Below are 14,254 nucleotides of genomic sequence, written 5' to 3' on the forward strand. Positions count from 1 at the left end.
AAGATATAAAATGACAGCGCTTAGTACCGTTTATTTATTTGTGTTAATCAAGCAAAAATGGCGGTATTTTCCAAGATTCTACGGTCTATAAGGATATCGCATAAACGAGATAATCGAATCACATTACCAGGAAAATGTTTAGTAGATAACGATTTTACATTCTAACGATTCAAAGGAAACTGAAATTTTCTATTTCAGCCAGGGATTTTCGATATTTGAAGAAAAACATTGGCGTTTAAAGCAACGATGCAATTTTACGTATTTAAATTAAAAATAAAAATTATTGTACTTGTACGTAACGTAGAATTCCTGTGCATAGCTAAAGATCTGTGGAATGCAAAAGACCAATTAACCCTTTGGAAACAATTATCGCGGAAACACCGTATTGTTCGATCGTTAGCCTGCGTCTGACAAGGCTTTTACGAAACAATTTCCAATTGGATCGAACAGCGATACACCCTTCGTGAAAACGGCGAAAATGTCTGTACACGGTCGGCTTACCGTGGCACAACCGTTATTTGATACGGTACTGTGCCTTACACACGCTATACGCATTCCTCCGTTTGCCTCGTCGTCGCCAGGTAAATCGTGCACGTGTACCCCCACACGTGCCCACCAGACGTTGCCCACACGAGTTTCACCATACGCACGCAACCACCAATGTATTCTTTTGCTTAATTAACGCGAAATAATAAAGATGTAAGTTGGATCTAAATACGCCGATGAGAAACAACGGAAATGGTTTTGCAAGTGGCGTCGAGCGTTACAGTTTAGAGATTAGAAGAAGACATTTGCATAAATTTCATGCTGCCAATCACGACATTTTTTAGTACTTGTCGCGAACGTAGGCCGTTAATAGAGATGTCGTAGAGAAATGGTTTTAAAAGTCTCGGTGATCGTTTGGAAATCGTAGGAAGATATTTGTACAAGTTTCGTAATATCGGTCACGATGATTTTTAAACAGAGATCGTTTCTAGTCACTTTTTTCGATTTATTAAGTACCATGGCAACAGATTTTGAGTTCGTAAAAAGAAAATGTAAATTCCGCGATATTAATCGCGATGAGTTTCGAACGTGGACTTGGGTTTCACCGTGCTCGGTTCGAATAGTTTGAATCGGTGCCGATGAAACGGCAGAGATAGTCTCAAAGTATCTTTTAATTCATTAGCTATCGCGCTATCGTTCATTTGGAGACGACAGAAAGGAATTCCTTTTGAATGAAAAAGATATACAGAATGAAGTAAAAAATGTCACGCGTCGCGCGAAGTTTGTAAAATAATCTATGAGAATACAGAGCTTAATCGTTGAACGCGAAAGTCACGAATCGTAAATAATGCGCGCAAAGGTATTGCGATATTGTAATAAATAAAAATCTGATCTAAACGAAAATCCTTTAAGTAGGTCTCATACCCACGTGGCACTAAACGTACCGGTAATATTATGAAATATTATCCGATAACAACGAAATCCATTGTGAGTTGCCAATGTTCTACACAACAAAAACACTTCTCCAACAATATTTATAACCAACTCTGAAACATCTTCCAATAACGATAATAGAATTACTAAAAATAACAATATATAATAAAGCTAAAAAGAAACTTCACGTCAAAGATACATCCACTTCTCGTATACTATACTTTCGAATACTCTTATGTGACTTTATATTATTTTATATTCTTGGCAACGACGATAACGCAAATACCGAATAAAATAGTTAAAAAAATGTATATTTTACCTTTCGGTAAAACAATCTTACCAGTCTCGAATTTCTAATACGAATTGAGTTACTGTTATTCGCGTTCTCCTTCTCAACGTTGATAACGTAAATAATTGAAAGAGATAACGAAGAAATTTATATTTCATGTTTGATGAAAACACCGAACCTTTCATCCCGAATTGCAAGTAACAATCGCGTTTTCGTCGTGCATCGACAGGACCTGTTTGCCGAAGAAAAAAAGAAAAGGAAGAAACGTGGAAAACGTTATAGACTCGGAATGAACGGGCGACGTCTGATATTTTACAGAGGCCGAACGCGAGCCATCGATGAATAAACGGCACGGGCACAACTGGTACGATATGATAAAGAAGCTTTTCGACGTGTAATTCCCCGTAAGCGAGCACGCTCTCAACAGGAAAACACCGAAGGATAAATAACTCGTTCCAAGGCAAGTTCGCGTCGAGTCTAAATATAAATTCGCAACAAATCAATATCAACGCACAACGACGCCACCGTGGATTCGATGGGCATTTATCGGATATGCAGACGTTCCTCAAATGCACGTTCGGTGAACGTGATCGCCGACAACCTTTTCCGCAACCATAAGCGCGACTTCTATCGAACGCTTTTTACGAAACCGCTTAGGTTATAATTAAGTACGTTTTCTGTCCTTATCTTTTACGGAAAATATTAGTTCGCAAGACAGTGGTAACCGAACCGAACATGACGTAAACCGGAGTCCATACTGTGTCGAAAGGCGAGAATTGCGATAAACAATACTAATAAAAACAATAAGTACAGGGATATTTCGAATAATAATAACGCGTAAATTTATTTCAAGTATCGCTCGTTTTTCGTCACAGACATTTTGTCTCCCTTTCTTAATTTTTTCCCCCGATCCTTTGAAATAACAGCAAAGTATTAATACCAAATATTTGAGCAGCAGTATAAATACTGTCGTTAGTTGCGAAAACACAAAGGTACATATACACCAAGGAGTATAACGCGTTCTTAAACGCGAGTCGCTAAACCGATACAGGCAAAATGATCGAAACAAAGAGTGTAACGTAAACCATAAAGAGTTGCGAAAAAAAAAAAAAGAAAAAGGCGAGAAGTAAAGTAGCTCGCCGATATCGGCCATTAATTCTTGCGCACGAAGAATCGAGAAGCAAATATAAGAGAATAAAAAAGAAACAACAACAAAAAAGACCAATCGTGTAACAGTTTGTAACAATCGTCCTCGATGCTCGTTTACTATCGCCGCGTAAACATTCATGCAGATTCGCTTGCGCAAAAACCAGATTACGCAACATCGGTTGCATTAAAGAATTTATTGTTGTTCGTTTCACGCGGATGAATCGAATCGCAGTTCCGAGAACGATCGATCGCAAGGAAGTTTTTCCATATCCTTTTTCGCGCTAATTGTCGATCGTACTCGTTAACTGCTAGCAAAAATCTTTCACGAGTACAATTTCGTCGAGTTTCCGATTTTGATGTTATTTAACGGCGAAAAGGATGCACTTTGATGTAACATAATCGCAAAGAGGAACAACCTATTCGATCCTAAGCAATAAACGAGAAATCCATGAAGTTTATAAAAGAGTCTAAAATATAATAATCGATACTCTTGCGATCAAGTGCGAAGAATCAAACTGTTGTTGATAATAACCGTAGATATTTGTAGTAAGAAGCTACGTGCGATATTGAAAAGTTTAGAAAATTCGCGATCCAAATCCTATTTCAATGCTGTCAGGCTAAAATAAAACTATCTATCTCTAATCTGTCTTTGAAATCGACATTTTTCGGAAAAATTAAAATCAATACTTTGGGAAATTTCTTGGCAGCCTGAGAGAAAAATTATTTACCAAACGCGTAACGTTGACGAAAAGGATATATCGTAAGAAGCAATCGTCGGATATCATTTTTGTAATTTTCCATTTGTAGCTCTTGAAATCTCTCGCTTTACGATTCTAACGTTTTTCTAACAAAGGACTAAGGTATTCCAAGTTGTAACACTTTTCAGATATATACGTCAAACGATAATGATCTTTAATACAGATAAATATGAAGAATGCGGTATAACATTAAATAACTATTACGATCGTATATAACCTAAAGATAACGGTAACGAGTTAAAGTAAAGTAAAAGTTAAATAGTCAAAGACCATAACCATCGATATTACGCTTAGCGAGCTGAACCGATTAATATTACCCGAGACTTCCGTCTTGTCCTTTTGGAAATATTCCAACGTTGCGCCAGCATTGCAGCTAAAGTTCATCGTAGATTTAAAGGAAGCATTGATACCGAACACTACGCGCTGGTATATCCTTACAAGCATACTCGATCCACCTGCAATGCTGGTGAAACGTTACAACACTTTTGTAGAGTCAATTTTTGTTCACGAATGACAAAGCTTGAAGATACTAATAAGATATAAAGCGCGGAAGTAATTAGTAACTCTAGAACGGATTCAATATGAAAATTTATCATAGATTTTCAAAGAACACGTCGCAGGATGCCTAAAATCCCATAAAAATTTCAAATTTCAACCAAACCAACGACGATAAAATCGAAACTAAACTCTTAATTGTAACTTTCCTAGCACGATCTAATCGAAGTAGCACAGATCGCAGCTATACTCTTTCACCTATTAATTCCCGACTTGCCTATACATAAAGTCGCATAAAAAGCCCGAAAACTCGATAAAATTATCATCACCTTCGACAATGCATTCTTAAAAACTATAATAACGGTAAAACGTCTGACGAAATATACAAAAAGAGGGAATAATATTTCAGATTTTCATAGAATACCAAAGTGCACAGGTCATAGTGACATTTATCTGACCTTAAGATGATCTTGAAGAGCCCTATATCGTAAACTTATAAATTCTGAATTTTTACGTCTTTCCTCTCTCTCTCTCTCTTTTTTCAAACAAAGTACGAGAAATACAACGACGGGCATGTACACCTGTTAAGCAATGCACGCGAGCATTATGTCACAGCCTGTCTCTTAGTTGTAATTATACTTGGTAGATTATTAGTCGTTGCTCGTTTCATTGGATATGTACGTATAAAAAAAAAAAGCGAAAGAGACGCAGGAAACGCAAGTACATACGTATATGAAAACGGCCGATCGTGGAGGTTGTGTAACATCGACTAACCTTCGGCGAAAGCCGTTTTCGGTTCGATACTTTTCCATCCTCGTGGAAGGAAACTCTACTTCGACGATATCGATCGCGTGAGACCGAATATCAAGGCTGACTTCGTGTCTAGCTCTCAGATATATTTAATGAAGATCCTAGTTCTCGCTGAACGATATCTCTCTTAGAAGCTTCGGCGACCCAGTTTTATCTGGATAGAGCCGACTGCTTCGTGATTTCTGACGAAAGTCGTGTTCTTTTCGCGGCGTTCTTACATCGAAATTGTCGCGGCTTAATTATGGGGTCTGTGCGTAGGAAGACGGTTAATACAGTGGCTACGAAAGATATTTTTAGATGCCTTAATTTTCAACCGCGACATTTTTTTATCAGCCACCAGACTTGATTTCTATGGCATTACGTTTTTACAATCGTACGAAAGTACTACCGAACGATATGAAACTTGATGTACTTGGATCTAATTTGTTGGTACATAAATGCTGTAACAAATACAATGGTGTGCGAATACTTTACTCGATATTGGTGGAAGAACACACATATATTTGTATATATGAAACAGCGCGCAGTAGCGTCAGTTTGGTGACATTGATTCGTTCGATTTTCGTCTTACCGATAGACAGTGAGAAGAGCAAGAATATCGATCAACATAAATAAATTCAGAGATATTTAGAATCATCTTCCTTTCGGAACCTATTTCTCTTTAGTTCCTATAATATCTGTATAAGAGAGATGGATTATGCTCCAAATGCAAAACATTAACATTTCTAACGAGACTGTGAATTTTTCTGCATTTGTGACCGAAGATTTAAAAATGCACGTAATATACAAAACTATATAAATTATCCAAAATACGACACCTTCTACTATACCTCCAATTATATTTAGAAAAATATAAATTTCTACGAATTAACCTACTTATAATAAACTTAACGATACTTAGAAACAAAATAGTAAATTCCAGACGATAGAAAATATTTATAAAACTAATACGATTACGATATTTATAGAAACGAAAAAGAAACGTATAAAACAAGCGTTACTAGTATCATCGTCTATCCGGCCAAAATTAAAAATAGACGAAGAAACGAGAAGATGTAGAAAACGCGGAGTCGACAGATTCGCGATCGTTATTTCATCTTTCGAGACTCGACCATTCGATACGTTACACGTTCCAGCCCGTGGCCCGATATATTTCCACCGCAAAACAGCGGCATTGTCAGCCAGCATTACCCGGAAATATCTATAAATTTATTACGAGACCCGTGGAAATGCATCTGTGCCGGCAACGTTTGCCGAACAAAGCGGAGAGTTATTTATCACTCTCGACTCTCGATTCCAGAGAATAATGCTCGATGCTCCCTGAATTCACTTGCCACCTTTCTAACGATCGTACGATACGAGTGTTCCGATTTTATGAGACGAATAATATAAGACGCGCAAAGGGACAAAGCGGTATTTGTTTGCAACAATAGAACGAGGAAAACGAACGAGGAAGTTCATTTCCTTAACGCTTGATACAAATAAGGTATAAACAGAACATGTTCTTAATTGCTACGGTGAATGAACGTTCGATTTGCTTCAGGGAAATTTCTACTTAAAATCAAAGATTCGCTAGAATTAAAATCGTCGAAATAATTATCCGAGGCGGATGGCTTTTAAGAAGAATAAAAATAAACGTCTACTACTATCTAAGATATTAAATAAGTGGGCATTAAAGTAAGATTATTGTCCGAGGCACTAAACGAAAAATATAGAATGTCAAATATGATTCGGTATGGTTGGTATTGAGATTTGGAAGAGTAAATCGAGCCACATAGTCTGAAAGTATATCATCGACGAGAAGCTTGAAAGCGCTTTTGCCTTCCACGTTTCTTTCTTACGATATAAATTATACCTATTACAAATTAATGCAAGAATTCGTTCGATCGGTTTAAGTGCTTTCAGAATGTCCTCTTCTTTACGATAATTGGTCACTGTCGGTGTTACGCTTCTAATCTATGTGGTGGAAGGTTATAGATAGTCAAGGACGGTATCTTCTTAAGAAAAACTGTAGCACAATTTTTTTTAATATAATCCTTTTAGCCCAGAGTACTTTCCATCGTAAAATCTATATCTCTTTGTTTCTTCTTTATTTTATTTTCTGGATTATCGGCAAATCGAAAAGTTCTAATATCATTGTCAATAATTAAGAAAACAATGACGATCGTAGATTAGTCGAACGAACGAATCTCTACATCGACCTGATGAATACACTTTTCGCAAGAAACGATATCATGGACATCATCGCGGACGAGTGCCGATCGATTTAATTCTTAACGAGATTTTAATCGAGGAAACGTTCGAAGAAAACATAAGTGAGAGAAAAAAAAAATAATTCAAGGTCACGGTCTACATTTCGCGAGTGGCTCGCATTTTGGAATCGGAGTAATCGATACGTTATAATTAAGAATATAACCAAGGTTCGTTTTATGATATTATGATTAATTAAAATATCTCAAATATAATTACGCTAGTATCGTAGCTAAGAGATTTTTACGTGATTAAGTATTTTAATGATACGTTCTCCTGATTCTACTTTAGAAATAAAAATAACTTCAAAATGCTATTTAAGGCGACCTTGGCATAAATCACGTTTTAACGATAGCATTCGCATATTTTTAACTACCTTTTTGTCACTAAAAGAGAGTGCAACTATTTTAAGTTCAATGAGCCACTCTTCGTATAAAATATAAATACGTTACTGTTGAACATGGACTTTGAGACGCGGTGAACGATTTTGAACGACCTTGGACATCCCACGTAGTAAGACCAATGAACTTCCGAAGTGTGTTAGGTGGTTTAAAAAAAAAGAAAAGAAATACTATTCCGTTTGAGAACGTACGAAGGACAGAACAAAAAAGATAAGATAATAACAACCTGTACTTGAAATATTTTCCCGTGTAACGAATGTTATACGTAATTTCAAACGCGATTCGATAGAAAAATTATAATTTTATACGTATGTAGGTGCGATAATAAATATCGTTTCGAGATAAAACGTTTCAATAGGTAACTGTATCTTATATCGAAAAGAAATATGTCTATCGTCTTACGAAATCTCTACTATCGTAACATGTATATTCTTTTTATAGGCATAAAAGCAATGAAAACTATTTGTTAGTTGATGCTTCCGTTGTTGCGTTTTAAAAATAGTGAAACGCTGCTGCTTTACGAAATAAAATCGAACCGCCGAATGTTATTTATTATGGAGTAGAACCATTTGCGCGAAACGATAGACAAACGAAAAAATTAGCCGCTGAATGTTTGATGAACTCGAAATAACTGAAACGAGACCACGTGAGAAAGCGGTATTTATTATGCAACGGTCTAATAGAATTTTTGAGGAGATTAAACTTTTTAAGGTCTTAACCTTTCTAAGATATAAAATTCCTGTAGAATAGTTTCGATTCTTCTGAAATCTTGATGACTTTTCGGAACGTTTCGGAATATTTATTCTAATCGTAGTATAATTTTAATGCACCGTAAAGGTAATCGCCGAAGAATAATTTATACTTATTTGGGACAAATAAACGAAAGCAGATAACACTTATCTTTCTTTCAAAGTCAAGAGCTTGGAAGTAATTCTACTTGACAGTGAAAATAATAATTTTAATATTTTTATAGTCCGTTCAACATCAGCTGTATGTCTCCTGTACTGTAGCACGTGAGATAGGCCAGAGATATTGCTTGTATCTTTGTTTACTCCTTATTTTCTCCATTTATTTATATTTCTTACGTTTCTATATTAGTTCCTCCGTTGCATATTTACATTTACTTTCGTATTAATTTATTTATTATTATTATTGTCATTATTATTACGAAAGTATACGCATAGATATATGTATAAGCAAAGATCTTCCTTCGACGTAACGTTGATTTGTACTATCCTCTCTCGGGTCTTTCTCATTGCACTCCGTACGAAATTGTTTTATTTGTATATATTTTCGACCCAGTTTCGCTAAAAAACAGTCCGTCGAAGTTGCATAGCGTTGGCGAACAGACACGAGTAGGCCAAACTTCTCAAATTTTTGCCTTTTCTTTCGGTCCTCTGTCTTTATTCCTTCTTTATTTTTCCTTGCCCATTTTTCTTTTATAGAACGTATAAAAACAACAGAAATCTTTCGCGACGTAGACGATCGTCTTATCGTCATGCTGCGCGTTCGCACGCGTCCCTGTCGGCGCCACGTGCATTTGTTTACAGCTGACGAGCCGACTCGTTGAACGGACTTTATTTCTTTGAAGTAAAATTCCTTTGAAAATTAGCTGAATATTTAATGTCGTTTCAACGTAACGATCATTAAGGAATATTTGCGCGTTATAATAATAAAAAAAAAAAAATTCAACCATTTTATTCGAAACGAAATTTTCCATCAAAATGTAATTAAGAAACTTCCTAAGAGAGATAACGGTAAGTCTGTGATAAATATATAAATGCCGACGAGTGTATTCGTATAAAATTTTTGTTTATTTCGTAGATAGAAGAGGAACAAGGTTCTTTAAACGCCACGATAATTATCAATTCCAACGCGATTAATACCAGAAAACTAAAATTGTCTTACGGACCGATTTTCGACAAAGTTCCGCAACTATGTAGATTTTAACGAAACATTATACGAAACAGTTCGAAGCGTTTTTTATCGTCATAATCGACAAATGTTCTTCGATCGTTCCTAACGACATTAACACGAGATTAAATAGAGAACAAGAAAAGCTTGCTTTTCCGTTTCCACGACTTTTTTCCGTTTCCGATGTAAATTTCCTCGAATCTGGAGAACCTCTAATTATTTCCAGCAATGTAACTTTAGAATTCATAGCGAAAAACGTAACGAAGGAGCCGGTCGATTACGCGAGAAACGGAACACTTTCAAAGCGAAACGTTTCGCAACTGACCGCAAATAAAACCCGTGTCATCGTGGTTGCTTTTTGAATCTATAATCAAATGCCAAAGTACAATCTTTTGAACTTTACACGATGATGTTTCCACTTTTCAAAGTTCTCAGAATCGAGTATTCCAGTTTCAAGTAGGTAACTAGTACGAAACGCGTGCGTATCAAACCGGATTAAATCGTGGAATGTGAAAAGTTCGATTTTCTTTCGTATTCGACGATATCGGACGAATTACCGACGATGACCTAACGTCGTCCTATAGTGCGACCGTCAACGTTGCCGCGGAAGCCTCGAAAGATCGCGAACCACGCTAACAGATTGTATAACCAAGTTTCGATTCGACAAATATTTCCAGACAAAGCATATCCATAAAAATGGCTAATTAACTTTTCAGTATTTGGGATATCGAGTCGTTCGCGCATATTCAAGCTCGTATTCTTACGGACACGATTAAAAAATTAAGACCTAGACAGGCTTGCCTACTAAATATCACGCAGAGTATCTTTAAACGTATTTTGTATTTTTAAATTTTTAATTTTAAAACACGACCTATCAGATATCACACAGAGTACTATATTCCGTGTATCTTTAAATTCTCATAATCGCATAAAAATCCCATTAAATACCACCCATTAAGTATTATAAACGATATTATTCTTCGTACGTTGGAACGCATTTTTGTTTCTGAACGTGTTAACGTGACAGTTGCATAAAAGTCGGCGGTCGAATCATCGACGCGTACGGATGTCAGTCAGTACACACGGGTGTCCTTCGAGAACACGATGCAGCCGCGACTGACCCGCAAGCTGGACCCAATTGCATGCATCGCCTTCTCTCTCGTCGTCTCTTTCACCGGAGCAAAACCGTTCGGAGAAGAATGCGGATGAGAAAGTGTGTAAGTACGTGCGTCGGTCACGCGTTAGCCGGATCGATGTCCAGTGTGTACGCGTGCAAACCGCGAGAAAAAGAAGGCAAAATGACAGAGGAAAAAGACACGCGAAAGAGGCGAAGGGAGAAAAAGAAAAAACGGAAGACGAACGTACACACATGGACGAGATAGGGCGGAAAACCGCATCATGCGGTTAAGAGTGTCGACCGTCGAATTTCTTCGAGCGGTCGGAATAGAAGTTCACTGTGCGTTTCCCTCTTCGCTTTTAGCGACGAATCTTTCACGACGAATATTAGCTCTCCTGGTTGGTGAGAAAATGTGTTTGTAAAACAGAATATTAAGATTTCGACGAAGACTAGAAGGGAGATGCGTCGTTTGGCTTTGTCGCGTGGTATTCTATCAATTAATAATTAAACTACGACCATAATCGGTTACGTGGCAAGAGGATTATCGAAACAACGACGATCATTTTGTCGACGAGTGGCAAAGATTCACCGACAAACGCAATATTTGAAAAGATTACTCGATTCTATGAAAATTTTATAAAAATACATGGGCTTGAAATTTTTCTCAAGTTTCGCTAGAAACGTTTCGAGCGATCCGATAATTTGAAGACACAATTATTGTTATTGTGTTGGAACCAGGGTCCCACGAGTATCCCAAGCTATACGAGTATATCTCAAAGAATAGAGGAGCTCTGCTCCCGAGCTTGCAATTACGAGAGGGTGACAAGCAGGATAAATTGCACCATCGCCTTCTAATCGGTTCGCTCGACTAAGCTACTAAAGGCACCATATCTTGACTTTTCTCACCGTAAGAAAGTTTATTCTTAGATTCTTTATTGCGCCCAAATAGGTTACTTTCGACCCAAAGAAAAATCAAATTTAAAACAAAACTTGACTTAACCCACGTCCATGCAACGGAACTCTCTCAGCCATAAGGAAATTTATTTCCGAAACTTCTTTTACGCCAATAGTATAATTATTAATTTTCTTTATTTTCGAATCAAAGCCAATTTAACGTGTACATAATTTGTAAATAAACTTTACTAGAAATATTTATACAAAATAACCACGAAATTTCTTCCGAAAATATATTTTAATCGACGAGTTAAACTCCCAACGCTCTGAAATCTATGCTCGCGTTAATCAAGGAAAAGTACGCGTCAGTTATGGTATGGTATCGTTTCTCGGCCGTATATTTACTCTTTGCGGTATTCGATATCTCGAAAATTCTGTACGTTAAACGTATGTCTCGTCAACTTGTTCGAAATCGGAGTATTGAATTCGCTTAGGGGTATGTAGTTTTTCGAGGTCCGGTTTTAGCTGAGAATATTCTTTACGGGGTAATTTGAGGTGTCTACGGCGTGCAACTGTACCAAAGCATTTTTGTTACGCCCTTCGGACGTTCCAGGATGCTTGGAACATGGTGTTGAGGAGTTGTAACAGGTGTTCGAATATCGTGAGAGGTTTAAGAGAGCTTAAGATATTCATCCTCGGTATAACGTTCGCGTACATTTAAAATTCATGAAACATCGTCGTTTAACTCGTTCTTGCGTAACTATACTTTTACTCTGTCGCGCTATTAAATAGTTAACTTGTTCGAGTACTCGATTAGTATTTATGGCAATTAAATTTATAATTTGTTTTATATAAAATAACGATGTATAATTTGAGGGACGAACGTAGTTGATCGAGCGAATATGCATCGACGCGATAATAGATCGTAGATTGCAGAATGTTCGAGGGAAAATTGATTTATAAAAACCTGAATAACAACGAATCGTTTTTTATTTCATCGTAGCGATCGGATAACATTTCGGATAATAGCGTTTCGAGTGCGCTCAGTTAGCTTTGTTGCAACTAATTTCAAGTGCGATTGTACTTGGAACGCGATATAGTTGCGCGATATAGTGGATTCTGTCTTTGTACAGTTGCAATAATAGAAGCGTTTGGCCCGCGATCAAATCCGACGATTTCTTTCATCTTTACGCTGTCGCAGTTTTGCTAATAAAAAATTAATATTTACCGCCCTACTGTTGCAAAGAAATAAAATAAATAAGGAAAATTCCTATCACGAAGAAACGCATTTTGCATGGATAAACGAAACATCGTGTAAAATTAAGAGAAGAAAAAGATAAGCGGCTACAAACAAGATGAATCGACGATCATTGATAATTCCTCTTTTACGAGTGCCTCAAAATCGTAACGGTGCCCACACGTGATCGTTTTACTTTCTAGGTACTAGAAGAGGGTTAAACGTGACGTTCGTACACGCTTACAGCGTGACTCACTGTCTCTGTGAGATAGTACGGTGCACACGAAAACGCGACACAACCTTTGGAACGAAGCTCTACGCGTTCAACGGGACATTCACAACTCGTCCCAACCTAAAAGTACAGTTCGAGAAGACGATCTAACGAGGCCGTAAATTAAAATATTAAGTGGTAACGCTGATTTATACAACCACTTGCGTAGCGTCTTATAGAAACGTCTTCTTGAATCTCGAAATGTAAACGTCATTCGTAAATTAACATTTCTCGATAACATGATTTCTTTTTACTAAGATATATTTCATTCTCCTATTTTTTCTATTTTTTATTCCTTGTAACGATTGATAGTTGACACCGTACAATTCCGAACTAGTCTCTTCCCCAACAATGGGAAAAATTTATCAAACAGCTATTATGCAATTTGTAATAATTTAAAATAGCGTTACAATGTACTACGTTCGCTATATTATTTTATTCCAAAGTAAAAATATATTATATTTTAGCGTAGTTTTGCTTCGGATCGAAACAAAATGTTTGGCATAATTTCCAAGAACACGAAAGAATTTTACTCTACGTTTCTCTGTAATTACAACATTTTTCCGCGATTACGTCCGAGATATTTACCATAATCGAATCCCGATTCGTTTAATCAACGCGAAATAATCTATCTTGCTTTACGATCATTATATACGAACATTTCGTTTACAATTTCCGAAATTACTATTTCAGGCGTCGAAAGCTTAGAGACTTCAACGCTTGGTAAATCGTACAACCTCGTCGTACATCGATTCCACTAACCGTACACCATCGGTCTAGTGGCTAATTGGGTCTACCCTAATGCGAACACCGTACGCTAAGTTTATTTACTAAGATCGTTAGCAGAGTAAAGAAAGACAGCCCTTCGCACGCGAACGAGCCTTTCGATAGAACGATTTTCGATCTTTAGGAGATTCGTTTGCGGATAATTTTGGGGATCGCTTCGCGAGTCGTTAATAATACTCGTAACGATAAGAATAGCACAGACCGATGATCGTTTTGCTAGCATTTCTGACCGAGAATAGACCTGCTTCTTGGGTAGCGTTATTTCTTCCGTGGTCGTGCGTTTATGGTAGCAAGGGTACGCGTTTATAGCTTTATTTAATTCAACGAACCGCTATCGGGATGAGAAAAGAGAGAGCGAAAGTTTGCGTCGACGTTTCTCGAATAACAAGAAGTTGGATTATCTAAATATCGCATCAAGCAAATTATCGACGACTGCGCGACTATGTATAAATGTTCGTTGAAAT

At 37.0% G+C, this 14,254-nt stretch overlaps 1 protein-coding gene across 2 annotated transcripts in view; it reads right to left on the minus strand.

The window, feature by feature from the left end:
* LOC139993659 (ribosomal protein S6 kinase alpha-5) overlaps window positions 1–14,254 on the minus strand; it is a 53,412-nt gene that overhangs the window by 26,144 nt on the left and 13,014 nt on the right. The window lies entirely within an intron of this gene.

Source organism: Bombus fervidus, chromosome 13, assembly GCF_041682495.2.
Source record: "Bombus fervidus isolate BK054 chromosome 13, iyBomFerv1, whole genome shotgun sequence".
Taxonomy (NCBI): domain Eukaryota; kingdom Metazoa; phylum Arthropoda; class Insecta; order Hymenoptera; family Apidae; genus Bombus; species Bombus fervidus.